Source organism: Canis lupus, chromosome 6 (assembly GCF_048164855.1).
Source record: "Canis lupus baileyi chromosome 6, mCanLup2.hap1, whole genome shotgun sequence".
NCBI lineage: Eukaryota > Metazoa > Chordata > Mammalia > Carnivora > Canidae > Canis > Canis lupus.
Window position 1 is genome coordinate 68,530,343 of NC_132843.1, and position 27,431 is coordinate 68,557,773.

General features: G+C 36.3%; 1 protein-coding gene and 1 long non-coding RNA gene across 3 annotated transcripts in view; one reads left to right on the top strand and one right to left on the bottom strand.

Annotated features, from left to right (window-relative positions):
- The window catches only part of LOC140635836 (uncharacterized), a 32,218-nt gene extending 24,658 nt beyond the window's left edge, over positions 1 to 7,560 (top strand). Inside the window, exon 5 of the long non-coding RNA XR_012033154.1 lies at positions 5,277 to 7,560. This is a non-coding gene — a long non-coding RNA (uncharacterized lncRNA). The remainder of the gene's footprint in view (positions 1 to 5,276) is intronic.
- The window catches only part of KCNK2 (potassium two pore domain channel subfamily K member 2), a 198,645-nt gene that overhangs the window by 153,380 nt on the left and 17,834 nt on the right, over positions 1 to 27,431 (bottom strand). The gene's annotated exons all lie outside the window — the stretch shown is intronic.

Here is a 27,431-nt window from a genome sequence, read left to right on the forward strand (position 1 = left end):
GATACTTGCTCTGCCCTTCAGAGTCTTCTCTTCTCCTTTTTCCTTTTAGAGTTAGTTAGTGCCTAGGGCCAGGAAAATGTTCACATCACCTCTTGGTATTGAAAGAAAGGAGGCCACTGAGGACATGCTACTCCTTTGTTGTAGATTCACTGATTCTCCTGAAGTATCATCAGGCTGGTCTGTCCCAGAGCATTCTGCTGGTATCAAGTCTTAACCTGTCTAGTCAATACACCTAGAGTATTCTTCTCTCTGTTCACCTGGGGCTCAGGCCCTGCCTACTTACTCTATCTTGCTGTCTGGCATTGCAGACCCTGTGGACCCCTTAGACCATGGTAAAGCCTAGGGGACCCCAGGTAGGCCTGTCTGTTCTCACCTCAGATCCCATGCCACAGGAAAGCTGAAACTAGGCTGTATAGAGCAATTTAGGCTTCCTATATGTGTCTAGATTGCAGTATCCTAAGGCATGTTGACCATGCTTGCTGTCCTGTCAACCGTGTTAGAGGCCCAAAGCCCATCTTTGCATTCCCTCAGCACCTCCTTGAGTGAGAATTTCATCACAAAAAGGGAGCAGAACCAGAGAATGTCTGCCACGGGTGTTCCCTAGGCTTCTATAGCTCTGGGATTTAGACTAAGGGGAGAGAAAAGGATGTATGTCTGACTTTCTACCCCCCACATCTTTCTTTCTTCCTTCCTCTTCTCTAGGGCTAGATTATATGGACTTTTCTTTTACTTCTCCCTTTTGTCTAGCACAGATTGCCCATATCCAAAATTCTGTGATCTAGTTGGCCAGGCCTGGCATTTGAACAATTAAATGGAAGCTATAGTTATTTAGAAAATCCTTTTTCTTTCAACAGTGTCTGTCTTTTAAAGCCACTGATATGTGGGGAGATTTTGTCTTGAAAGTCATCTGGGGGTTATTCTGTATGTTAGTAAATTGAACACCAATAAAAAATTAAAAAAAAAAAAGAAAGTCATAACATGACTTTTTTTTTTTTTCCCTAACACTCGAATCCCCACTTCAGCATAAGGTAGGTGGATGTCTTGAGATACTTGTATGTTGAGAGTTTTAAAAAATAAAATCATATTAATTTTTTTCTAAATAGCCTTTATTTTTTAAAAAATATTTTATTTGTTTATTCATGAGAGACACACAGAGAGAGGCAGAGACACAGGCAGAGGAAGAAGCAGGCTCCCTGCAGGGAGCCCCATGTGGGACTCAATTCCAGGACCCAGGAATCACGACCTGACCTCAAGGTAGACACTCAACCACTGAGCCATCCAGGCGCCCCTCTAAATAGCCTTCATGTCATTTTTTATCACTGTTGACTTAGTAAATTTTACTCATTTCCAAATTAGGAGAGGGATGGGAAGGTTTTCTGAATTAATGGCTTGAATGGAATGCAGATTACCCATGAGGAATTTTAAGTACTGGCAAGGTATCTGTATTCACAGGTTGAATCATTAATTTAACAGATTATTTATTGAATTCTATTATAAACTGGACACAACTCTTGGTCCTGGGGAAAGATTTGTGAACAAGACAGGTAAGGCCTCTGCTATCTTGGAGTTGAGCTGAAATTCTGGGAACAGAATGTATATACATATATATATGATATGTATGTATATATCCCCACATACACCAGAAAGACTGAAGTGAGAACATACATGCTTGAAGAAAAAAAAATAGGTAACATGATCAAGGAGATTGGGTGACTTTTACGTGGAGTGGCAATCTGAAGCTGCTGGGAGAATGAGTTTTAAGCTAAAATCAGAATGACAAGAAGGAGTCTGGCATATGAAGATAAGAAAGAAAAGAAATAACCATTCAAAAGGCCCTAGAGGGGAACAAACAAAACTTGGCAAGCTCAAGAATCAGGGAGGAAAACATCTTCAGTGTGGCTTAAGGGCAAATGGCAAGGAGAAAAGTAGAATGAAATTAGAAAGGTCAGTGGGGGCAATTATGTAGGGCTTTGTAAACAAGGAGAAAGGATTTGGATTTTCTACATAGTGCAAAGGGAAGCCATCGGCTAGTTTTAATGGAAAGAATGATTTTATCTTTGGAGAAACACTGACTGAGGCAAAAGCAGAGCGAAAGGTTAGGAGGGAAATCTTGATGATCGCCAATGGTGGCTTAAACTAAGGAGTAGTGGTACAAAGAAAGTGGATTTTGATGCATGATTTGGAGGTAAAATTAACAGGATTTATTGATGCGTGAAAGAAAGGAATCAAGAATTATTACTTTGCTTTTGGCATTTTCTGAAAAGATACATAGAATTCAGGTGAGCATATATGTGTTTCCAACCATGCACAACCAATGGTCCTGGGTTCTGTCTTCAATTAAGTGTCAGTCTTGGTACTGAAAGGCACAGTGTAAGGTGCAATTCTGTTTCTTCTAGAAGGGAAAGAAGGGAGCAAATATCACAACTGTCAGTGAGTGCTCTGCCAGCCACTGAGTGGTACATGAAAATTATTCATCTGGTGGAGGCTCATAACCGTGGGTAAGAGAAAGAGATGATATTCCTTGAAGAGGGTGGGGGCGCAAATCTTCCATTAGGTCCTCCTGGTATTTGAAAACATCAATCTCATGTTCATTTTTTTTCCTGTTTATTCCTCATATTCTACTGTCCCATCCCCCAAGCTTCTTTTCCATCTCTATTTTTCTTCTTAAACTTTATTAATTTTGCCCTTTCATCATCATCACCATCATGGCTACCAGTTTTTTATTGAATATTAAATAAATAAATATACACATATGGTCTGAATTACTTCTTGCAACAACTTGGGGAGATATGATTAGCTCTCTTGAAAGGTACCCTTAGGCTTGGTGAGATAAAGCAGCCAGCCCAAGGTTACCAGGCCAGGAAGTGGCAGAGCCAAGTGTGAAAACAGGTTTGTCTGACTCTGAAGCTTGTGTCCTCAGCCTGTGCTCTCTCGTCTGTGGCTTCTCTCCTTCCTTCAACTCACTGCTCTTTCTCTCTGCCCCTCCTTTCTCTCTGTCTCTCTGTCCCCTCTCCTGGTCTGTTTCCCTTTCTTCCTTCTCTCCTCCTTTTTCCTTCTTCTGCTTTTGTCTGATGGCCCTGCCTGGTCCCTCACTACAGTCTTGCTATTACAAATCTGAAATTTGGTGTTATTACAAATAGAAAATACAAGTCCTAGACTATCAGGGCTCAAAGAACTTCAGTGGCAGAGCCAAGACTTCAAGGCAGGTTGATGGAGTCTCTATTCCACAAAATCATTGTTCCAAACATATAAATACAGACCGAGGCAGGAGCCATCTTTTTCCATTGTCATCAGTGTGGCTCCTGCTTTGGCTCTCCTGCTCTGAAGTGTGCCATTTGTGGAGATTACTCTCAGTCTTGGCTTTCCAGGACAGAGGGACTACCCTCTGCACTTGTAGGACATTTGTCACATGCCCAGCTAGGATTATAACTACTTGAAAGATCATTTTTCTTCTCTCCATATTACTCACCATGTATAATTCAAAATGAAAATAAAACAGCCGAAAAGTAAGAGCAGAAATGTTTGAAAAAAATCACAATTATTCTATACTATTTCTATGCTTAAATATGTAAAGCTTAACTTCATTCCAAAAAAGTATTTGTACCTCCGATTTGCTATTGTCCCAAGCACAGTCTTCAACGGAGTATCGGGTAACCCAACTACATAATGCAGGTAGCAGGAGAATGGTTAAGGACAGGTTAGGAAATGAGCAGCAGAATATAAATCTAAAAAGGGGCGATAGAGATAATAAATTTACATATCACTTGCCCTGAGCTAGGGAAGTAGCAAATGTAAACTATATACATTTGTTCTTACCACAAACATTTTTGATCATTGTTAATATTATTCCAATTCTACTGATGAGTCTCCAGGATAGTAAAAAAGTTTCCAGGAGTTGGATCTGGTTCTGTGGTCTCTACAACCCAAGTGAGCTTTTAAAGGACATTCTGTCTTACAAATGTAGTTTGGATACCACTTCTTAAAATAAATGTTTTATACTTTAAAACATTTAGATAGCTATGGTATTATTGTCTTAACCTGTTTCTCTTTTTCTAAACAAACTTTCAGAAAGTCGTTATGTAAGAACTTCATATTTAATTAGCACTTTTGATAAATACTAGTAATAGATAATGTTTCTATGAAACAAGCTATTCTCAATATCCTTATGCTCTTAGCTGTCCATATTTTTTAGTATTTTTGTAAGCCATACCATTAGGTAATATGACACATTTTAAGATATTAAACATGGAGTAACTTATATTTGAGGTGGGCTTTGGAATTTGTAACCCATTAGCCATGGTATAGAAAAGAGAAATTTCCAGCATTTGCTATGTCATCAGACTGGAATCCGTCAAGAACAGTGCAATGTGTTATTACTGAATACAGATTTCCATGTGAATGGGTTGTAGCCATTTCTTAGGATATCAGAAGCTCAATGGCAGGTGATGAGAGTTCCTATTACAGGACCAATGAGGATACAGATACAGAAATTCAATCATTAAGTGAAAAGTTTAAACTGCAATGAATGGAGGAAAGGAAGAAAGTTTAGAAAGAAGAAAGACTAGAAATATTGTCCTTCTTTATTCAAGTGGGGAAAAATGAGACCCAAGAGAAGATAGGAAACTGCAAAGGGCATTCTGGGAGCCTACCTCATAATAAAATCAAAATTCTTCAAATGGTAGTTGGAAGAGCATATCCCTTTTCTCTGCCAAACCACCCAAGCTCCTAAGAATATACCTGTGACTATAATGGCAGCTCTTCAGGAATGTCTTATTGTATCTTGTTTGTATCATATTATATCTTGTTTAAAACCAATGAGCAGTGCAATATTCATTTGTTAGACTTTATCAATAGCGTGAGGAACTGATAGGTGTCTTATTCTCTCTGAAATGAAAAGACATTCTGAGTATGTAGCGAGGATTTCTAATCACATACTGTGATTGGGGAATATAAAACACTTGTCTGAAGGTGGTATAAAAACACCCAGATATTGATTGATAAATCATAAGGGTTGCTCTACTGTTTGCTCAGGAATAATAGTAATCTACTTTAGGAGACAAAGTGTCATTGACATTTCTTAACACACTATTAACTAATTATCCAAGGTCAAACTTTCTGTCATATTTTAGATTTAATGATAAATTATGATAGTCATGTAATATGATTAAATAAGCAGTTCATCCAATCCAATCATCACAGAATTTTAATTCTACGTTCATTTTTCAAATTATAGGCCTGCCTCATTTTATCATACTTTGCTTTATTGTGCTTCACAGATATTGTGCTTTTTACAGACTGAAGTTTTGTGACAACCCTACATCAAGCAAGTCTATCAGCATCATTTTTCCAACCGCATTTGCTCACTTCATGTCTTTGTGTCACATTCTGGTACTTGTAATATTTCAAACTTTTCATTATTATTTTGTTATGGTGATCTGTGATTGGTGATCTTTGATGTTACTATTGTAATTGTTTTTGGGATGCTATGAATCAGGCACATATAACTTAATCAAGTAAATATTGTGTGTGTCCTGTGTGTGTTCCACTTACCGGCCGTTTCCAGTCTCTTTCCCTCTCCTCAGAACTCTCTATTCTCTGAGACACAACAGTATTTAAATTAGACCAGTAAATAGCCCTACAATGGCCTTTAAATGTTCAAGCAAAAGGAAGAGTCACCCGCACGCACCTGTCTCACTTCAAATCAGAAGCTAGAAATGATGCAGCTTAGTGGAAAAAGCATGTCGAAAGCCAAGATAGGATGAAAGCAAGGCCTTTTGCACCAGTTAGCCAAATTGTGAATGCAAAGGGAAAGTTCTTGAAGGAAGTTAAAAGTGCTACTCTGGTGAACATACGAATGATAAGAGAGTGAAACAGCCTACTGCTGATATGGAGAAAGTTTGAATGTCCTGGATAGAAGATCAAACCAACTACAATATTCCCCTAGGCCAAAGCCCAATTCAGGAAAAGCCCTAAGTCTTCAATTCTATGCAGGCTGAGAGAGGTAAGGAAGATGCAGAAGAAAATTTTGAAGTTAGCAGAGGTTGGTTCATGAGGCTTAAGGAAAAAAGCCATCTCTATAACATCAAAGTGCAAGGGGAAGCAGCAAGTGCTGAATATAGAAGCTGCAGCAAGTTATCCAGAAGATCTAGCTAAGAGAATTCATGAAGATAGCTACATTAAACAGCAGATTTTCAATGGAGACAAAACTGTTCTTTTTCCATTATATATTCTTGGTTCCTTTGTAAGCAAATTAATTGACCATATATGTGTTATATGGGTTATTTCTGGACTTACTATTCTGTTCCATTGATCTATGTGTCTGTGTTTATGCCAGTATCATACAGTTTTGATTACTATACCTTTGTAATATAGATTGAAATTGGGGAGCATGATGCCTTCAATTATGTTCATCTTTTTCAAGATTGCTTTGACTATTCAGGATCTATTGTGGTTCTACACAAATTTCAGGATTGTTTTAGATCTGTGAAAAATGTGGGACACCTGGGCAGCTCAGCAGTTGAGCACCTCCCTTTGCCCAGGGCGTGATGCTGGAATCCCAGGATGGAGTCCCACATCGGGCTCTTTGCATAGAGCCTGCTTCTCTCTCTGCCTGTGTCTCTGCCTCTCTCTTTCTGTCTCTCATGAATAAATAAAAAAAATATTTTTAAAAATCTGTGAAAAATGCCATTGGAATTTGATTGGGATTGCATCGAATCTGTAGATTTCTTTGGGTAGTATGGACATGTTAACAATATTATTTCTTCTAGTCTATGAGCACTGAATATCTTTTCATTTATTTGCATTTTCTTCAACTTCTTTCATCAATGTCTTATTTAGAGTATAGGTCTTTCACTTGATTGAATTTATTCCCGGGTATTTTATACTTTTTGATGTAATTGTAAATAAGATTGTTCTCTTAATTTCTCCTTATGCTAGTTTGTTATTAGTATCTAGAAATGCGAGACATTTCTGTATATGGATTTCGTATCCTGCAACTTTACTGAACTCAGCCAGTAGTTCTAATGGGTTTTTGGTGGAATCTTTAGAGTTTCTTATATACAGTGTGTACTCTACAGATAGTGACAGCTTTACTTCTTCCTTTCCTATTTTGTTTCTTTTTCTTGCCTTTCCTCTGGCTAGGACTTCTAGTACTATGTTGAGTAATAGTGGCAAGAGTAAGAATCCTTTTCTTGTGCCTGATCTTACAGGAAAAGCTTTTAGCTTTTCACCATTGAGTATGATATTAGCTGTGGGTTTGTTATTTATGACTTTTATTATGTTGAGGTACATTCCCTCTATACCCACTTTGTTGAGAATTTTATCATAAACTAATGTTGAATTTTGTCAAATACTTTTTCTGCATCTATTGAGATGATCATATGGTTTTTATCCTTCATTTTCTTAATGTGCTGTATCATGTTAATTAATTGTGGATATTGAACCTTCTTTGCATCAATAGAATAACACCTGATCATGATGTATGGTCCTTTTAATGTAATGTTGAATTTGCCCGTTTGCTAATATTTTGTTGAGGATTTTTACATACATTTTCATCAAAGATATTGGCTTATAATTTTCTTTTCTTGTGGCATGTTTGTCTGGTTTTGGTATCAGGGTAATTCTGGCTTTATAAAATGAGTTTGGAAGTGTTATCCTTCTATTTTTTGGAAGAATTTGAGGAGGATTAGTATTAATTCTTTAAATGTTTGGTTATATTAGTGATTTAAAGATATGGTTTCATAAGCATTCCTAGTATTTGGTAAAGACAAGTAAAAGCAAACTGAGTGGGAAGAACATACTAGAAATATTGAAAAGTGGTTTAAAGCACACATGCACTGAGAATAGTCTTTCTAAACAAGCCTTGATTGGTTTGTATGGAAAAGGCCAAAATGCCCTCCTTTGTAACTCAAAAAACATTCTGGTCAGGTAATGGTTTTCTTGTCTCCACATATTTCCTATGGTTTGCTATATCACTTGCTATTTATAGAAAGACACACTGGCAACCTGGAAACAGAACTTGCAGACTTTTTTTCATGTACATTAACTCATGGTTGGTGCACTCCTGTTCCCAGCAAATCTCAACCCTGGAAGGTATGCAATGCAACCTATAGAAGAATCAACCATTTCAAACATGCATTTGGTATATGTCTGGGTTTTAAGTTACACTGAACAGAATATAGTACCATTTATACTCATGTGATGAATTATGTGTCTGGATTATGTGGTGGAGGGATGGTGCTGAAAACAAAGCAACCTTTGAGACCTCTCAAATGTTTTTTTTTTTTTTTTCTTCAATTTGGCCTGGGGGCTTCAGGCATCAGAGCTAACATTTAAAAGGAGCCTTTCTGACTTGGAGGAGAAAGACTCAGAACTCCTTTTTACAGTCTCTTACTATCCAATTCCTTTCCACCAAAGAATGTAACATTGACAACTCCGAATAGAGGGAAATCTTAGCAATCATAGATTTCTTTTTTTTTTGATAGATTTCTTTAATCATGGAATTAATACTAACAGAAATGGCAAAGCTCAAAAAGTATAGCTCCAGCTCAAAGATTAGAGACTTTGTGCTGTTTATGCCATCACTTATTTAAGGTGGAGGGCCATTGTGATTTACTAAGGCAGCATTGAAAGTCTTGATAAAAAATAGTCACAATACATGAAAGCAGAACACAATAGCCAGGGCTCTACATAGTTCACAAATCTTTCTCTAACTCTTTCTACCTTTGTAAGCTAGAAACAAAGTACAGAACAGAGAAAGTATTCAGTTATTTTTCCATTTTCCATTTTCTAGAATTTCCTGGTTAAAGTGATTTGAGTTCAAGTGTGGAAAGGTAACTTTTTCAGGTGAATTTTCTATTAAAAAAAAAAAAAACCAACATACATTTAACATCTTGCACAGCTGTTATAATTTGCCTTGTCTATTTTTTTAAGTTCTTATTTATTTATTCATGAGACACACACCCCCCCTCCCCCCCCCCCCCCACACACACACAGAGGCAGAGACACAGGCAGAGGGAGAAACAGGATCCATGCAGGGAGCCCGACATGGGTCTCCAGGATCAGGCCCTGGGCTGAACGCAGCACTAAACCACTGAGCCATCTGGGCTACCCTGCCTTGTCTATTTTATATCTTCCCACCTATTTGTTTGTTTTTCCATTTATTCACTGCTAATTCAACACATTTTCCAATGTCTAACCTCGTGCCCTCATATATACGAGGACTTTAGACACTTGTCAATTAACTTATTTTTAATACCTCCTTATCCATCACCCAGAATATCTAGAACAGACACCAGTCACAGTCACTGCTCTCCCAGGATAATTTCCAGGAAATAGGTAGCATCCTCCTGCCTGAGAGTTTAGTTTTCCGTGTCTCTCCACTTGTTCAACTTGTTTCCATTTTATGATGAGAGCCTCAAGGTCACCATTAAATGGCCTAACCCAGAAATACAAAAACCAAAAAATCCTGCAAGGGAAGACATGGGAAGCTCTCATCCCTCTGGGTTTGGGGGAAGCAAGTAACCTATTGCTTATCTCCTACATCTAGCCAGTTGAGTTTGACATAACTACCATTTGCAGAGAAGAAGGAGAGGAATCTAGCCATGGATTCTAGACCATGGCAAGAACTTAGAGACCTATGTATAATTACTCTCATCCATAGAATGCTACTTAATTCTATGTGATAGTCATGGTGGAAAATCGTTCTCCCCCCACTTCCTTTTCATCACAGAACACCATTCATTGCTGATGCCGAAAACCTAGGGCACTATCCATTATCATGGATTCCTCTCCCACAACATCTAATCCAGGAAATCTCAACCTCAACACCATTGACATTTCAGGTTGGATAATTTTTGTTGTGAGAGGCTGTCCTGTTCACTGTAGGATGATTAGTAGCATTGCTGGCCTCTGTATACCACTAGGACTTCCCAGTCAGTCACGGCAACTAAAAATGTCCTCAAACAATTTCAAATATCCCCTGGAGGGTAAAAAAACATTTCCAGTTGAAAACCACTGAATCTAACAGTAAGCCCTGAAATTCCAAAATTTGTCCTGAATTCAAATATCTCCCACAAAATCCACATCTGGTCCAGGGCTCAGCCCTCAGCACTCACTTGGGCCACAGCAATGACTTCTCACTGCATTCCCTTCAGTACCTTTTCTGTTCCACAGTCAGTGTGATCTTTGAAAAAACTCAAGCAGATTCTATCATCTCTCTCTCTCTCTCTCTCTCTCTTAAAGATTCATCCATTTATTCATGAGAAACACAGAAAGAGAGAGAGGCAGAGACATGGGCAGAGGGAGAAGCAGGCTCCTTGCAGGGAGCCTGATGTGGGACTCGATCCCGAATCCCGAGATCACACCTGAGCTGAAGGCAGACGCTCAACCTCTGAGGCACCCAGGCATCCCTATCATATCTCTTTTAAAAAACTTCCAGTGGCTTCTCAAGACACTGGAACTATTCTCCATATCATCTCCTAACACTCTCCCTTCATTCATAGATCTCTAGTTTCACTGGCTGTATACCATTTTCCGAACATTGCCAGGTTCATTTACACACACTCTCCTTCGAATGATTTTTTTTGTCCTATTCAAAGGTTTGTTCCCATATCATTTTTTAGTGAGTTCCTCTCAGACCATCCTGTGTAAATAATTCTCCACTTCCCCAAATGCTGTATGCCATTACCTTGAGTTAATTTTCATTGTAGTTACGTCTCTCATCTCTGTTTGAAATGATACTACTCTTCATTGTCTTATCTACCATAATGCAAGCTCTAGAACATGAGGTATCTTGTTCTTGTTTACAGCTATATCTCCCGTGGCCCAGAGCAGTAACCTGGAATGTAATTGGTACTTAATAAATATTTGTTGAATAAATAAATTACTGAATGTCATAAATAATAATAAGTGCTTTCTGTTTGAAGAACATATTCTTGATTTTAAAATAACATGTAATATTTATATTATTAAATCTACTCAAAGAAATCCAAAGCTTTCTTATCTCACCCAGAGTTAGAGCAAAAGCACTTCCAATGACCTGCAAGATCCCGCGTGATCTAGACCACTACTATCTTCCCAACGTGATTTCCAAAGTGTTGCATCTCAACACTTTAGCCATATGCTGACATTCCTTCTATTCCTATAAATACCAAGTACATGCCCATTTCAGAACTTTTGCACCCACTGCTTTCCCAGCCTGAGTGCTTATACCAGATGTCCTAGGACTCACTGTCTCACATCCTTCGGGTTTTTGGTCAAGTGTCCTCTTGTCAGAAGGGCTAGTTCTGACTACTTTATATAGAATAGAAAGAAAGAAAACACTCTTGTCTACCATCAGCTTGGAGCTGTCCTAACTCTAGCAAAAGCATTCTCTTTTGTATATGAACAATTTTATAGAACACCAACATTAGACAAGGCTACTCTGTGATATGATAGATCAAGATATAAACAAGGCTACTCAGTAATTGTGTGTGAGCAGAGAGAGAATAAACATTGTCAAATATTCTCCTTGTCGCTGTTAATTATAAGTGGCTGCTCTCTATTCATCCTCAGCCCCACTTACACTTAAAATTAAGATTATTAAGGCAGTCATAGAATTGCTTTAACTTTCTGACAGTAGTCAGTCAAAAGCAAAACCACATTTCCTTGAACCTTCCTTAAAACCACCTAACACAAGCTCAAATCCAGTAATAAGCCCCTCTTAATTAATAACCTTTTATTGAGATATTCCACAGTTCTCTATGGTGTTGTTTCCCTTGTTGCACAGTTAATAAACCAAACTTTGTACAACTACAGGTGTGTTTATGGTGGATTTTGCCTGGAGGACATCAATAAAGCAACCTCTGACCTCAAAGAGCAATCTGTAAGACTAAGTAAAATGACCATATAACCCAGTTTTCTGGGAAAATCCAAGTTAATAAAGCCTTTCGTTTAATGTGTGCCATTAGGTCAATGCAATCTTTCATTCTCAAAAGTGTTTCAATTTGGAGGATAAATTATATAGTCATGATTCCTTTAATCTGCAATTTTTCACAAAAGTGTTTATCATCATCTGGAACATTATACATTTATTTGTCATGTTCTTTCTCTCTTCCTAGCCCCTTATTAGATTGTAAGTGGCATAGTACAAGAACTACCTATTTTCTTTATTGTTCTACCCCCATCACCTAAGAACAGTTCTTGACACACAGATGCTCCCAGTAAATATCTGTTTAATGAATTAACTAATGAAAAGTTATTATACTACAAGAAACCTCTGAATTATACACAACTTTAAAAAATTAGCCCAACACACAAAATTCAGTCATTTCTAAATATTACTGTGTAGAAATTGAAATTAAAATATGGTACCATTTATCTTTACTTAAAAGACAATGAAAACTTAGATTTACACTTGACAATATATGTACAGGATGTGCATGTTGAAGATTACAAATACTGATGGAAGAAATCAAAGAGGATTTAGAAAGCAGAAGTTCATGAATTGGAAGATTCAATGTAGTAAAGATGTCAGTTTTCCCCAGATTGAGCTATAGGCTTAATTAAAATTTCTATCAAAATCTCAGCAAGGCTTTTGTAGACATAAACAAGCTTATTCTAAAATTTATGTAGAAAGGTACAGGCTTTGGAATAGCAAAAACAATCTTGACATGTAAGAATAAAATAGAGGGAATCACTCTGATCTTTAGGCCTACTGTGAAGCTGTAGTAATAAAAACAGTGAAGGTTCATTGAACAGAATAGAAAATCAAGAAATAAACTCACATAAATATGCCCAACTGATTTTGCACAGAAATCTAAAAGCAATTTAATGGAAGAAGGATAGATAGCCTTTCCATCAAATGGGGCTAGATCAATTGTACTTCTGAGGGGGGATAAAAAAAAAAAAAAAACAACCAAAACCCTTGAATTAAACCTCACACCTTATTCAAAAAGTAACTCAAAGTTAAACATGGATTTTCAAGTAAAATCTAAAACTGCACAACTTTTGGGGAAAAAAAATCTTTGGGGTCTTGGGCCATGCAAATAGTTCTTAGACTTGACGTCATGAAGTACAGACTATAAATGAAAAAATTAGTAACTCAGATGCCGTCAAAATTTTAGAAATGTTTGTTTTGTGAAAGATCCTGTTAAGGGATGAAAAGACAAGCTACAAAGTGGGAGAAAAAATTTGTAAATCGCATATCTGACCATGCGCTGTTATTTAAATACATAAAATTCTCTCAAAATCACAGTTTAAAAAATCCAATGTGAACATGGTCAAGGAGTTGCCTGGGTGGCTTAGTTGTTTAAGTGACCGACTCTTGATTTCAGCTCAGGTCATGATCACAGGGTTGTGAGATGGAGCCCCGAGTCAGGCTCTGCACTCACCTGGAGCCTGCTTAAGATTCTCCCTCTCCACAGCCCAGGTGGCTCAGCGGTTTAGCACCGCCTTCGGCCTAGGGCCTGATCCTGGAGACCTAGAATCGAGTCCCAAGTCCTGGAGACCTAGAATCGAGTCCCAAGTCGGGCTCCCTGTGTGGAGCCTGCTTTTCCCTCTGCCTGTCTCTCTCTCTCTCTCTGTGTGTGTCTCTCATGAATAAATAAATAAAATCTTAAAAAAAAAAAGAAGATGCTCTCTCTCTCTCTCTCCCTCTGCCTCTCCTCTGCTCTTTCTCTCTCTCTCTTAAAAAAGAGAGAGAGAGAGAAAATGGTCAAAAGACATGAAGAGTCTTTCACTGAAGAGGATATACAGATGGCAAATAAGTACATGAAAATACAATTATCCTTGTTAAAGGTTATTTAGGAAATCCATTATGAAAATGCAAATTAAAAACACAATAATATAACGAGATATCACTATATACCTATCAGAGCAGCTAAAATAACACTTAGTGACAACATCAAATGTGGGCAAGGATGCGGAGAAACTGGATCGTTCATATATTGTTGATGGGAATGTAAAATGTTACACTGATTCTGGAAAACAGTTTGGCAGTTTCTTATGAAATAAAACATATAATTATCATATGACTCAGCAGTTATTCTCTTCAGTCTCAGAGAAATAATAAATATGTGTACACAAAAATCTATACATAATGTTCAGAGCAGTCCTACCCATAATAGCCAAACGGTGGAAACAATCCAAATGCTCTAAATGGGTGTAATCGTATAAACCGTGGTACATCATGTATGAGAGTACTACTCAGCAATGAAAGGTAAAAACTATTGATAAACACAAAACTTGGATGTATCTGCAGGTCTAGAGAAATTCTAGGTTTGGTGGACCAGCGAGGTAGATTTCAGTGATTGGGTGCTCAGCAGTCACAGCCCTAGCAAAGAAGGGAATACAATATACTCTGGGTGAAATACTAGTGGCCCATTTGAGCTGACTAGAATTTGAATCCAAAATCCTGCAAGATTAAAAATCCAAGAATGCAAGGGACTTTTTTGTTTTACTTGTTATTGTTTGTTTTGTTGCAAAGCATGCTTCTGTGCAGCATATAAGATCAGTCGGTGTTAGAAATATATTCAGGGGGACGCCTGGGTGGCTCAGCGGTTGAGCACCTGCCCTTGGCTCAGGGCGTGATCCACGGTCTCAGGATCGAGTCCCACATCAGGCTCCCTACCTGGAGCCTGCTTCTCCCTCTGCCTACGTCTCTGCCTTTCTCTCTCTATGTCTTTCATGAATAAGTAAATAAAATCTTTTAAAAATATATATATTCAGGAAACGACAAGGGCTATGGAAATTTCATGTGAAACTTCCCTTTGAATCACTAAGCATGTCAAAGAGCAATAACAAAACCTCTTACTGCTGGAGACTCTCAGGAAGGCTGTAGAGTGAATGTTACCCATACTTTGCTTGGAGTGGAAACACAAGAGACTTTTTAGAATATTTTTCTTTCATTTTTAGGTTAAGTGCTACACTGATGACTTAGAGTTGATGCCAAGTTCGTGATTTACAAAAAGGAAAAAGCAAATCACTCCTTTTTGCAACTAGTAGTGATGTATCTGTTGAAGAATAATTATGCTCAGTTCTGTGTTCATTCCTGGTATGGAAGAGAAGTCATATTGTCACAATCCAGGGACATCACTATATAAAAAACCCAGGAGTATATTTGAAGGTTTGTCAAAATTAAAGTGAATAAACTGAATTGGAAAATATATTATTGGAATGTTCACTGACATTATTCCAAAAATGCTGGGTTTGTGATTGATATTCTTAGTAAAATTAAATGAAGAAAACTTAATGTTTTGGGAGATTCCCGGCATTTTCATGTGCAAACACTGGCCTCCAAACCACAGTGTTTATTTGCCTCATTTCATACAGATCCGGCCATGTTCACAAAATTCTTCTGTCAACATACAGAAAACATATCTGTATTGTGATATTTAACTCTGTGGAGTGATTGCTATAGGAAAATATGTTTAATCAGATCTGTGACCAAAAAAAAAAAAAATCTATAGTTTCTGCATTGTTAAAGCAAGGAGAAAAGTTTAAGTAAGCCCAAATGTAAAAAGCAATTTTTAAAAGAGCTTGGCAAATTTTCCAGAGATATTTGAAGTTCTAGTGCATTAATAGAGAACACAAACACCATATCATTGCTTAATATGTATCTATTGCTTAACCATGTGTATTGTGAAATTATGATCAAGATCAGGGACTCAGGAATCAAAGAGCTCCAGGTTCAAATCTAGATTCTGTCGTTTGCCCAGATGTGTGATTTGGGTCAAGTTAGTTAATCTCTCAAGGTCTCAGTTCCTATATCTTGTTAAACCTCATTCTAAAATAAAGATTCAGTTGTTTTGAAAATTAAGTCAGCAAATTCAAAGAAGCCAAAGTTCTCTGTCTTTCAAAATTAATGCAAAATGCTTAGCATAATAGCCACATGATAGGTGTTCAATGAAGTACTATTTTTATCACTATGGTGCAAACCAACTGTTACTATAGGAATTAATGCTAATGTATCCCATATTCTGTGAAAAAAATCTTCTCAAGTAAAACATTAAATTATATTTAATTTTTGTGTAAATTGAACTCAGGTAATATTTTCCTATCATGATGCTGAAATTTCTCATTTCAAATTTTATAAGAAGCCATATTTTTAGTTATTTTCAATCTTTTCCAGGCTCTATCTAAAAAATTTTGAAATTAAGTTTGACTTGTTCATCTTAGATAATTGCTAGAAAACCACTATAAAGACAGATATTAGTTTCTTTTTTGCCACCAAACACTGAAATTGATGTACACTCTGCTCAAACTTCATTCTTCCTTGGATAGAAAAGCTTGTGACAAGCAAGCAAGATCAAGGCTCAAATTTATATCACATGGTAAGGTCGACAAAAATATATCTTTTGATGTAAAATTTATTCTACCATTACCTTAATTTTTAAGTCATGTTACTTACGTATTTTTAAATTTCATATAATATAAAAGGAGGAGATAAAATTTTGTTTATATAGAAGATTACAGGTTTTAAAAGGCTGAGAAAACTGATCTGAGCCTATGAATTTGGTAATAATTCAACAAAACCTATATCTTTTTTTTATAAGGTCAGCTTTCTTCTAACATTGCTATATGTAATTATTTGCCTATGATTTTTCAAAGTTGAAAGATACAGAACTAGTATTCTCTACAGAAAATGCAGTCTCCATAAGTTCCATATTCTTATGTAAGATCAAATTTGACCTTAGCCAAATATAGTTCACCTGGAAATCATTAAATTGATATAACATTGAAAATTAAGTGCATGAATATTTATATATTTAATCTTTGAAGATTTTTCTTAGATACCTATATATACATACGTGTGTGTGTGTGTGTGTATATATATATATATATATATATATATATATATAAAATGCCAAAGGCTATCTCTATAAAATGTAGAGCTGTTGTATTTCTCAAACAGTATTTTCCTAATCAAAACCATTTGTTAGCAGAGATTTTTATTCACCCCAGGGGACAATTCCATTAGGCTCTATTTTCCTGGCTATGACCTAGAATTTACAGTCTGAGTATAGCTTAAGATCTAAATATTTGCGAATCACTCCTGTATTGTAACTAATTTTTGTTATAATAGATTTTTCCATGATTACTTGAACTATTAATATGAATAATCAATCATACAGAAAGCTGTAGAATTCCACTTGTTACATTCTAGAGTTGTTTTTACAACATAATGGATGTGTGTGTTTTGCCAATAGTGAGTCCTTCAACAGGGCAATTACTACAAATTGACTGTACCAATATTAGCATCAAGGGACATATTCATAGAACACACATCAACACCCTTATGGAAGTCATACATTTGCTAGCATGGCAAAATGAGGACCAAGAGAATGGAGAATTTTATTTATAGGTGAGTGCCCAGGAAAACCTATCAAGAACACATAGACCACCTTGGAAAACTATTCAAGGGCATTTTTTTATTTTAAAAATTATTCAAGGCCAAACTATACATAGATGGAAGAACAGGACTTTGAGATAATAATTCAAGGACAGATTTTCAGATGCTATCTATCAAATGAAGCCAAGGTTATATGCATATTTTGAGTTATTTCATATGCAATTTAGGAAAAAACCCAAGATATGCATAATCCTTAAACATTTTTATCTCAAGTATTACTCACAAGGTCATCCTTTGATGAACAGCAACAAGCAAGATTACAGTTCTCTTTGAATTTTAGTTTGCAAAGGAAAATTGTCACATTCAGAAAAGAGATTATATCTCTCTGGCAGCTTATACAGGGACATAATTAATGTCACAGACAAATTACTTCACCCAGCCATATTGAGTTTCATGTGAGACCACTAAGGTTTATTTTATTTATTTGAATAGTCACGACCTCATAGGTTAGCTAATCCCAAATTTGTGTTTAATGCTTCATCTTTTTTTTTTTTTTTTTCAAGTGGGCTCCAGCGCAAGGCTTGAACTCAGGACCCTGAGATCAAGACCTGAGCTGAGATCAAGAGTCAGATGCTGGGGGATCCCTGGGTGGCTCAGCGGTTTGGCACCTATCCTTGGCCCAGGGCGCGATACTGGACTCCCAAAATCGAGTCCCATGTCGGGCTCCCAGAATGGAGCCTGCTTCTCCCTCCTCCTGTGTCTCTGCCTCTATCTCTCTTTCTCTCTCTCTCTCATGAATTAAAAAAAAAAAAAAAAAAAGAGTCAGATGCTTAAGAGACTGAGTCATCCAGGTGCCCCTTATGCTTCATCTTTTCAGAAGTTCTTGCCAACTCACAATCAACACATACACACACACTCCCAGGTGTCTGGTTAGAGAACACCACTATGGCCAATCAGGATCTCCTGTTATGGCCCAATTGTCATATCTTCCCATCAAATTGTGTCCTTTTGTTGTCCCTTTTCAGGGTACTACTTTTTACTGCATGGGTGTGACAGTAGGATATAACTGGTTATCAATTAAGTACGTAGATTAATAGGTTAGTTTGCCAAGCAACCATAGATATTACTATGCTCACTTTTCTAACTGAGAAAATTGGGACTCAGAAAACTGGCCTTCAAACCCAGGTCTCCCAGGTAAAAAATCTCATCCACTTTCAATTATATCACCCTTTCCAAAGTGTGTTTTAGGATATTAATAGGTATTTTGTTCAAATAAAACTGGGAACTGCTGGGGTTTTATTAAAATCGACAGTTTCTTCATTATCAGAATTCCCAGAGCAAATAAGGTTTACAAATTACTAAGAGAAGGTACAAATTACTTATTGTTTATACTAATTCCTAAGTATTAATATGTAGTCAACCTTTCTCCTGACTCAGACTGCATTTTCCTGAATGTACTTTGGGAAAAATAGCACTGAAATATATGTGTTCTTCTGTGTTCATTGATTTATTGTATTCAAAGAGCCTATACAATTTGCAAACTTGTGTTCTTCTTCAATTTAACAAAGTTTTATTCTATTATTTCTTAATCATTATCTTGACTTATCCTCCTATCCTCTACATATTTTGGGAATCCTTATACATCTAACTTTCTCTTCTTTTTTCCATAATGTTAATATTTTTTGGCATCATGTATGGATATCTTGAATTTGTCATCTACCTTTCTAACTCAACTTTGGGGTACTAACTTGCTGTTTACTACCCAAGGTGTGTTTTATTTTATTTTTTATTGTGGTAAAATATATATAACATAAAATTTACATTTTAACTGTTTTTAAGTGTGCAATTCTGTGGCATTAAGTATATACACATTGTTATACAACAAGGCCATACTTCTCCAGAACCTTCTTATCTTCCCAAATTGAAAGTCTATACTCATTGAATATTAACTCCCCATTCCTTCTCCTCCCCTGACCCCATCCCTGGAAACCACCTGTCTACTCTGTAAATTTGACTAATCTAGGTACCTCATATAACTAGAATCATATAGTATTTCTCCTTTTGTTACTGGTTATTTCACTGAGCGTAGGCCTACAGGGCTCATCTATATTGTGGCATGTGTAACAACACATCCTTTTCAATGCTAAATAATATTCCATTGTCTGTAGGTGCTACATTTTGTTTATCATGCGTGTGTTGATGGACATTCTTGTTGCCTTCCTTTTGGCTATTATGGATAATGCAACTATGGACACTGGTGCACAAGTATCTGTTTGATTACCTGCCTTCAATTCTTTGGGGTATATACCAGTCGTGGAATTGCTGGATCATGTGGTAATTCTATATTTAATTTTTGAAGAACTGCCATGCAATTTTTTATAGCAGCTGCAACATTTATATTCCTACTGAGAGTGCTCAAGGATTCCAATTTTTTCACATCCTCTGTGACACTTGTTATTTTATTTTTTGTTTGTTTGTTTATAATAGTCACTTAGTGGCTATGAAGTGATATGTGTTTTAAGGATCAATTCAAATACCAGTTGTGTTAGCCCCTGAAGACATGCACCTGTTTACCATGATCATAGGTACCTACCAAAGGATTTGGTACATACTGGATGATTTGTAAACATTTATTATATAGTTAGAGATAAGATTAGATTCAAGGAGAAAGTCTAGAATGGAAAGATGAGTTTGTACTTTGTCCATTGGTTAAGCGGGAGCCACTGTGAATTTAGAAAAAGTAAATGAGGTAAAAAATGGGTATTTGTTTTGGGAAAAGTTTTCTGGAGGTGAGACCATGTAGGAAACGGCAAGACCAGTCATGAATTCATGAGAGAATGAATTAGAGTGAAATCAACCCAAGAGGGTTTGTAAAATAAGATCAAGAATCTGACAAAAAAGAAGTAAAAGATGACTCTAAGCTTAGCATCTTGGGTGATTATCAAGCAAGATGGCTGCTGACAGAAAATTTTAAACTGAATGTAAAGACAATGTGTTTGTACTTTCTATCCTTCTGCTATTACTCTTAGGCAAATCAGCTCAGGATTCTCTGGGTCCCTCCATTCTACTTCTGCTGATGCCCTTTCTCAAGGTTATATTTTGGACAAGAATATGCTCTTCTTCATGTCTGCTAACCATTGGCCTTTTGTCTCCATCACTGACACGTCTTACAAAACTCTAGCTTCTATAGGAGCTTTCCCAAATTTCTATTCCTATCCTTTGTTTCCTAAAACAATGTCTGCAATAAAACAGCCTCTCTGGACAAGCCATGCCCCCAAGTGAAATTAAATGATTTCTTCAGCACTTGTTCTTTGTCCTTATGTCTTCTCTATGACTTTATTCATAAATACTGTTTGTGAAACTGTGAACTTCCACAGAAAAAAAGACATTTTTTTCAGTATGCTTCTGAAAAGCCCCAAACCTGATACTCTAGACAAAATCACGTACAGGTTATGCTCCTTCCTGATTAAATTACATATCTCAGAATAAACTTGTAAACTTCTTGATTCATCTGAAATTCATCAACAGTAGAAATGATGCTTTAATTCTCTCTATCTCCCCAGGCACATCTAAACTAATCAGAACACAGTTTTGAAAACAAATAACTGAGTTTAAAAACCAACATTTTTGGTAAAATATATTAAAATTTGACTATATGATTTTCTTGAGCGTCCATATTAATGATAGATAGGGACAGCCTGAAGCACAGAAAATTGCCAAATTCCATTTTAGGGGGAAAAAAGAGTTGCCCTTGGGCAGCCCTGGTGGCTCAGTGGTTTAGCGCCACCTTCAGCCCAGGGCTGATCCTGGAGACCCTGGATCAAGTCCCACGTCAGGCTGCCTGCATGGAGCCTGCTTCTCCCTCTGCCTGTGTCTGTGTCTCTCTCTCTGTGTGTGTGTCTCTCATGAATGAAAAAATCAATCAATCAATCAATCAATCTTAAAAAAAAAGTTGCCCTTTCCTATCACCTTGAATCAGTTGCTCGCAAGAAACAAAATTTATGTCTGAGTTTCACATCATCTCATATTCTCTGAGCTCTTCTCACCAGCTAACTACAAGCTAGCACACATGATAATCCAGGCACTCTGTTAAGCACTGTATATGTACTATCATATTTAATTCTACTATCATATTTAACTTTTGGAAGTGGCTTTTATTATCCTCCATTTACAGATAAGAAAAATGAGGTTTTGTGAGGAAAATAATTTACTCAAAGTAAATCCCTAAGAAGTGGCAGAGCTACTTACTTAAGCTCCCCAAATATAACAAAATGGAAAAATGGAATGAGGCATAATCTTCTCACTGAGCATTTGGCTTCTGAAACATTGACCACTGATGCTGAACTTCTAATGGTTTTTCTTAATCCAGCTAGAAATAAGCTAGGCAATAAGGATAGGGGAGAGAAACATAAAATAAATAAATAAATAAATAAATAAATAAATAAATAAATAAATAAATAAATGTTGAAAAGGAAGGCAAGCCTTGGGTCAAAGGTCTTAGCCTTGCACAAGTCTGTTTTGCTTGGCTGGCTCTGAGTCAGGGAAGGATTGCGGAGCGTCCACACAGGACATAGTCCCTTCTTGTCTGCAGAGCACAGATGCTGTGCAATCAACGGTTTCATGTCAAATGTCTTATTTGATCCTTCAACAGCCGTTAGAGCTGACATGTCTGGTGGATATTATTCTCACCTGGTGTAGTGCTGGCGGGCACTGAAAATTGATAGCTGGCTGAATCCCAGTTGGACATGAACAAACTGGTTTGCCTGAGACCTCACAGCGAGGAAGTAGCCACACTGACTAAAATCCCAAACAGCCTCCTCCTATATCATTCCACTTCACTTCTAGTGACACTGACTTCCTCACTTCATAAGCAAAGACTTCCACTAAGTGGCTCAGTCTTTCTGTTTATGTGATGTCTCAGGATCCCAGGGCTCATAGAGTTGTGTAAATGGCTACTCTGAAGGGTTAACTATCTTTACCAGTATCGCATAGTTACTTAGAAGCCCATCCTATATAAAGAATGTTGACTTTGTTTATTTTTTTCTAAAGATTGTATTTATTTATTTGAGAGAGAGAGAGAGAGAGCACAAGCAAGGGGAAGGGCAGATGGAGAAGCAGCAGCAGACTCCTGGTTGAGCAGGGAGCCCAAAGTGGGACTTGATCCTAGGCCCCTAAGATCATGACCTGAGATGAATGTAGGGGCTTAACCAATTGAGCCACTCACGTACCCCAAGAATTATGTCCTTAAAGAGAATCAGATCTAGGCTCAGATTCTGATCTTGTTATTAACTGAGGATTAAGAACTTGAGCAAGCCATTAGCCTCCCTTTGTCACCCATAAAATGGAAGTAATAATAGTATTGTCTTATTAAGTTTATTTTTAAGAATTAAAGGTAATTGCAGATATTATGCAGCACTGGTTATGTGCCTTGCAACAAGTTCTAAGGTGGATAAAGTACTATTTTCTTAACAGTAGAAGCGAAAGGCAGAGATAGGTTAAATAACTTGCCCAACATTCCAAGACACTAAGTATGGGGAGTACAGATTCAAACCCAGACTATCTGGCTCAAAAGCCTATGACTCCTACATTACTGAAACATAATGTATAGTACATGGTACAGGGACCAGAATATATTAAACACTCAACTCAGAGCTGCTTCTAACACACCATGCCCAAAGAATGACATTCCATAATGTTTCTGCAAAGTGGCACAGTCAGGTTCCTCAGTCCCTGGTTTATATTACAATGTGTTGCACAAAATCAACTCTCCTGAGAGGCAGTAAATGATAATAAAGAAAACCTTCATTCATGCCTTCTTTGTCCAAAACACTCCAAACACAGGAGGCGCAGAGTAGATGAGTTCACCAGAGGATAAAGAAAAAAATTATTAGAAAGCAAATTGCATGTGATGGCAATAATCCAAGTAATGAACTATCCATAGTGTCTAAAAGGAGAGAACACTTATAGAACGAGGACTTGTAGAAAAAAATTCCAAAATATTCCATTAAATAAAATTGTGTTTGGTTTCTGACAATCATTTAAAAAATGTCTTGGAAGTCATAGGTTTTCCCTACTCTGCTCAACTCCTGGTTAGGTGGTGTGATTTTCCTTTCCATTTAAATTGAGTCCCTCTATCAATTCACAAAATAATTTACCTTCTTTTCAATATCCAGTATTACATTATCTGACAATTATTTATTTCTAGTTTAGAACGTCATAGAATAAACAATCATGGATGGTTTTATTGGAAAACTGGCAGGAAACAAGATCTTCCAGAAGGAAACTTTAAGAAAAGTGCTGTATAAGTCAGTGGCCACTGTGGTAAATGGCTGGTTAATCTACCCTTTATCTTTCAATGCTAATTCTGTTTTTAAGTGAGAAGTTTTGTAAACAGGTAACAGCACTGTCTCTGTCTTACTGGAAGAACCCCAGTGAAAGTAATGGGTTAGTTTGTTAAAACAGGAATGTATTCAGGGGAGAGTAATTTTTGTGCATGACTCAATGCAGTTGACAATAATTAAAGACCAATCAGGGCACATAATGATACACTTTTTAGCTTTATTATGTGGGCAAAACTCACACAAATGGCTCCAAATTTGATTTTACATTCTTACAGATAGTCTTAAAACAAAATGACGGATTGCTATCTAATTTGTATCTTGTTTTTCTTCAGGTACACACTGTAGGCACCTTTTCATTTCTTCAACATTATCTGTCCAACTTAATTTCTACCCTAACTGAAATCTTAATTCTCTTCTTTTGATAGTATAATTGTTTCCATGGTAACAACAAAAGCCGTGAGAGTATTCTCGGCTGCAGTGAAAATAATCATAACATATTGATAAACCATCTTAAGATACCATTTTCATGTAAATGACCTTATAGGAGGAGAGAAGGAAATAAAATAGAAGCAAACAAAGTGGCATTCAGCAAGCAGAAGCAGAAGTGCTTGGAATAAACCATTTTTTGGTGGTTTCAGTGATGTTAAAGAAGGAGCATATTGAAAGAGAATGTCAAAAGATAGCCATACCTCTTGATTAGATATTGTAAATAAAGAATATTTCTTTAAAATTTACTGAGAAACAAAGGAAAACACTTACCTGCTCCAGGAGTACAATCAACTGATTCAGTGTGTATGTCTTTTTGTAAATTCTTTGGGGACAACATGGGATTGATATATGGAGATAAAAATGAGAAGTGACTCTGGAGCTTGTCTACAGTACCAGAAATGCTGAGTGAATCTTTAGATAGACCTTTCTAGACAATGCTCACAAACTTAAATTTAAAGCATACAGTTTGGACTCCGAAACGGAAGTACACCTTGACATGTACTAATTCCATCACTTTCCACTCTTAAGCAACCATACCTCTCCTGAGGTACCAGCAGCTGTTGGGACCAGCAAGCAAAATATGCCTGGAGGGCATGAATCAGTGCGTTGTGAACCTGATCCACTAGGTCCTGATTTAAACTGAGAGGACAGTACCCTAGGGCAGGGAATTGAAGGAAATAAATCCTGGAGAAGGTTGGCCTTTGAGAGACCCTTAGAATCCTGAAAGGGATGGGTGGGACTGGTGAGTTGCTGGGTCTCTCTCATCTCTAAGATTTGAAGAAGAGATAAACAGAAGATTGAGTTTTTTCTATCCCCAAGATGAGAACACAAGGAGAATGGGCAGCTAGCATGTTTTGAACACCTTCTCATGTCTTAGAAAAGGATTAGCAATCTACCTGTCTCTGTACCACTGAACACACATGGCTACTTTCTACCACTTTGGGTACCTCTCAAGAAAAAGAGAGAAAATACAAATGACCAATATTCTAAATGAAAGCAATTACTATAGATTCTATAAACCTCAAGAAGATTTTAAGGGAAAAAAAAAAAGAAGACTTTAAGGGCATGCTTAAAAAATTACAATGCCAATGAATTTAATAACTTAGATGAAACTGACAGATACATTGAATGACACAAATTACCAAACCTGACATAGGGAAAAACAGACTATCATAATAACAACATCTATATATTATATGTTAACTGTTGAATAATTGCACTAGTAATTAAAGACCTTCCCACAAAGAAAACTCTAGGCTTGTACAATTTCCCAGGTGAAGTCTATTAAACACGTAAAGAAGAAATAATAGAGTATTACACAATTCTTTGAAAAAATAGTTGAGAGGGCAATACTTATGATACATTTTACAAGGTCAGTATAAACTCATATCAAAACCTGGCAATGACATTACAGAAAAGTTTACAGAACTGCACTATGCATGCACCCTCATGCAGCGAGACTGGAAATCCCTAACAAAATCAATGTTAAACTCGTCAATATGTAAATAGTCAACCCATCACAAGCAATTAGAGTTTACCTTATGAATGTGAGATTGACATAAATTTGAAAATTTATCAGCACAATTCACCATATTAAAATAATACAAGATAAAATAAGATTCATAGAGTCATCACAGTAGATATTGAGAAATCATGTAACATAATTCTATACACATTCATAATAAAAAGAAAAAGCCGTTGGCAACTTAGGAATAATAGGTGACTTTCTCAACTGGATAAAAATTCTCTGTGAAACTAACAAACAAGCCAACCCAACATCTAATAGTGTATTTAATGATGAAGCAACAAATGTTTTGCCCTTCCAAGATCAGGAACAAAGTAAGGATGTCCATTTTCACCATTTAATTCAATATTGAACTGGAGTCCTACCATGTGTAACATGGCAAGAAGAATAAATGGCATAAAGAATTGATGGAAGAAGTGAAATAATGTCTATACACAGATGACATCATTACCAGCTTAGCAAATCTTAAGGCATCTAAAAAGCAAAAATATTAGAACAAATAAGTGAATTTATCAAGGTTGTAGAATATAAGGTCAATATACAAAATCAGTTGCATTCTTATATATTAGTGAAGAGTAATTGGAAAGTAAAATTAAGGAAATACTACCATGGATAATAACATGCAAAAAACTCTGGCATACTAAGGGATAAATTTAATGAAAGATTTGCAAGGACTATGCACTAAATACTACAAAATATTGTTGACAGAAATTAAAGACAAAGCAAACTGTGATTTACAGCATGTTCAAGGATTAGAAGATTTAACTTTGCTGACATGCAAATTCTCCTCCAAATCATGTGTACATTCAAGACAAACCAATTCAGAATCTAAGCAGACATTTTGAAGCAATTGACAAGCTAAGGCTAAAAATTTGAAAATACAAAATGGGTTTAAAAGTTGAAAAAAACAATTTTGGAGGACTTAAATGTTTCAAGACTTTTTATAAGGGCTATTGTTATTAAGACAGTGTTATATTGATGTAGATATAACAAAATAGATCAATGGAACAGAATGAAAGTTCAGATATGGATCCATACACATGTACAGAACTGGTTTTCAACAAAGATATTAAAGCATTTCAATGGGGAAAGGGATAGTCTTTTCCAAAAATGGAGCTGGAACATGTGGATATCCATTTATTTATTTATCCAATAAATAAACCATAATGCTTATCTTACCACATACAAAAATTAATTTTATGTGGATTACAGACATAATAGTATAAAATTTAAAATTTTATAAATTTTTATAAATTAATTTTATAAAATTATAAAATTTCTGGGAAAAAAAACACAGGAGAGTCTTCACAAATTTGAAGTAGGCAAAAATTCCCTACACAGTTCACAAAGAGCACTAACCATAAAAAAATGAACAAATAGAAATTCATGAAAATTAAAATTTACCTATCAAAAGATATTGTTACAAAAATGAATAGATGAGCAGTGGAGTAGGAAAAAACATATTTATTTTTGCATGTATCTAAAAAGAACTAGTGTCTAGAATATATAAAGAATTTTTATCAGCAAATCAAAAGCCAGACAATACCAAATGCTAAGGATGCAGAGCAATAGGAACTCTCATTCACTGCTTCTGAGAATGTAAAATGTGCAAGCCATTTTAAAAGGTAGTTTGGCATTTTCATGTAAAGTTAAATAAGCATACACTTATCACAGAAACCAACAATTCTACTCCTAAGTATTTCTCCAAGTGAACTGAAATCATACAAAAACCTATACACTAATATGT